Source organism: Acomys russatus, unplaced genomic scaffold (genome assembly GCF_903995435.1).
Source record: "Acomys russatus unplaced genomic scaffold, mAcoRus1.1, whole genome shotgun sequence".
Taxonomy (NCBI): domain Eukaryota; kingdom Metazoa; phylum Chordata; class Mammalia; order Rodentia; family Muridae; genus Acomys; species Acomys russatus.
In genome coordinates, this window is record NW_026131959.1 from 14696 (window position 1) to 17634 (window position 2939).

Here is a 2939-nt window from a genome sequence, read left to right on the forward strand (position 1 = left end):
ATATATTGATGTTTTCCTCTGGCCTCTGCATGTGCACCCACATATTCATGAATGTGTGTGTGTGTGTGTGTGTGTGTGTGTTAAATAAGCAAGCTTGTAAGTACCGTCAATGCACATTTGGAGGAGCCCCATTATTTGTGGAGGTAAAATATATAAAAACTTAAACATTGGGTAAGTGTGACTGATCTTGTATTCATTACAGATATTAATGCTGACTGGACATAAGAATGCCTATAAAGCATAAAATGCAGTCAATCATAACCAATATGACTTTATTATATGAAAATTATTACATTTATATATACTATAATGAATATATAGAACAATTGCAACTACACAAAGCAAAATATAAACAATGATGAGCTCTTAGTTGTAAATTAAATTTCATCCTACCTATAGTGTCTAATTTTTATAAATATTAAAATAATTATAATTAATAGTAAACAACTTTTATTTATCTAACAGGAGAGAACCCACTTAGAACTTGCTCATGGTTTTTCCTGCTCAGTTAGGGATCTCAAAGCATTTCTCTGTGAGAGTAACTCCATTTGCCTCCTAATCTGTGCCCTTTATTCTGAGTCTCTGCCTGGCCCTCTCTCCCTCCCACTTTTCACAGGGCTGCAGTTCAGGTGCACTCTCCGCCCAGTTGCTGCCCCTATCTTCTTGCCCCATTCCTCTGGCTCTGGGTCTATCTTGATTTCTCTTTGAGGCTCTAACTATGACTTCGAAATTAAGTATTCAACTACCCATTTGTAACTTCTCCCAAACCTGAACAAGTTCCTTGAAAGTCGAGATGGGCTCCATCTTGGCTGCAGCTAAATTTCTAAACATTATCTGGCCTGTGTTGGTTGGCAGAAAGTTAGAGGTGGCGATAAATCGAGACTGAATTGGAAACAGACAATATCCACATGAGCAAAATCTGGTTTCTGGAGAATCTCATAATAGAAACTACTACCAAAGATAACTAAGGAAGAGGAGAAGAATGCAAACAAATCACATTAGCAATGCAAAGGAGTCAGAACAAAGGCTGGGAAAGTTCCACATGGCTTCCATGACCAATTTCATGATGATAATTTGGAATAGTCCGCAGATGGTCCTGTCTAGTCTAACACCGCCTGTGCAGTCTTTTTGCTGGTGGTGGGTACAGGACAGGACCAGGGATGAGGTGTGATGCTTATGCGATTCGTAAGACTGCTGCCCTGGTTAGCGTTAACTGTCACCTCGACACCGGCTAGACTCACCCGAGAAAGGAGTCCCAGCTCAGAAACTTGTTGTCAAGTTGGTCTGTGAGCCTGTCTACGAGGGATTGTCTTTCCTGCTACCGGAAGGCCCAGCCCACTGTGTACAGTTGGCTCTGGGCTGTCTATCAAGGCAGGGGCCTGAGAGGGAGCTGGCAAACAGTGTTCCTCTAGGATTTGGGCTTCAAATTCTTGCTTGAGTTTCTGTGCTGACTTCCTTCAGTGAACATCTGTGACCTGGAAGTGTAAGCCATATAGACTCCTCCCTCCCCTAAGTTGCTTTTGATCTGTGTTTTATCAGAGTAGCAGGAAAACAACAATAACAATAACAACAGAAACATTAGACCATCTACTTAGGCGAAAGACTAGAATTAGATAATAACATGAGACAAAATCATGCTACGTACAGTGATTAACCTCTAATATCCTGAGAAGTAGCATGGACTGGCTACTGCTAACCATTGGCTGCCTGGAGCCTGTGATGCTTGTGGCTCCACGTTTTTTTTTTTTTTCTCCACATACTCTTTTATTGCCTCCTCGTAAGACAGCAATTTTGTAATATCATTTTCTGGGTAGAGAATAGAAAACTAATTCCATCTTTCCCGTGGCAAGGTTGGCACATTTGTTTTCTGTTATTGATGGTCTAGGAAGCATCTTTCAGCATCTCTCTTCATAATTGGAAATGCTGCTGTGGTAGCTTTCTGTGCAGTTTCTTGCTCAGTGGCATTTTCTTTGGAGATTGGAGGGGTGCAGGGGTCAGGGCACCCTCCATGTCTCCGTGTTTCTTCAGTGGTTGGAATAGGTACGGAATGAAGACACCTCTCAGAAGCCTCAGGGCTCCAGCTTCTAGTGGTTCTGCAAATAGATACTGTACTGGTTACTTTGTTGTTGTTGTTGTTTTGGGGTTTTGTTTTGTTTTGTTATTATTTTGTTTTTTGGTCAACTTTATACAAACTAAGGGTACTCGGGGAAGAGGAAACCTCAACTGATTGATATAGAAATGCCCCACCCAGTGTGGGTCATGCTATTCCAGAGAAGGTGGCCCCAGGTGGTGTAAGAAAGGCAGCTAAGCCTGCCACGAGAAGTGAGCCAGTCAGAAATGCTCCTCCATGGTCTGTGCACAGTTCCTGTCTTGAGTTCTTGTCCTGACTTCCATCAAAGATGTACTGTAAGCTGTAATGTGAAATAAACCTTTTCCTTTCCATGTTGCTTTCTGTTATAGTGTTTATCACAGCCATAGACACGAAACTAGAACAGTCACTAACAGCCATAGCCTCAGTGCTCCAATCCTACCCAAGCATCCTCTTGGTTTCTAGCCTTGTTCACCCCATTCAACTAGCAGAGTCAAAGCCAGTGATGTGATTCTCAGCAATCTACATGGATATATGGTCACTGGCAGAACTCTGCACCCCATTTAGACCCTCTTGTAACCCATAGAATCAGGGCTTCAAAGTCATACCTGGGCTGGGCCAGCGCACCAAGCATTCGGCCAGTGCCCAGAGCTGTCGCATCCTCCTTGCATCCTTAGAGGGGAATATAGCCAGAATAAGTTCACTATCTTCATGAAAACCCTACTGTTGGATAGGATCCCATCTCACATGCGGCAGGCAGCTCAAGAGCTTACAGAGGGAACAGATGGACTCCCTCTTGGACTGACCAGGGCTTACCAACATGTTCTGTTCTTGACCTTTCCTCATTTCC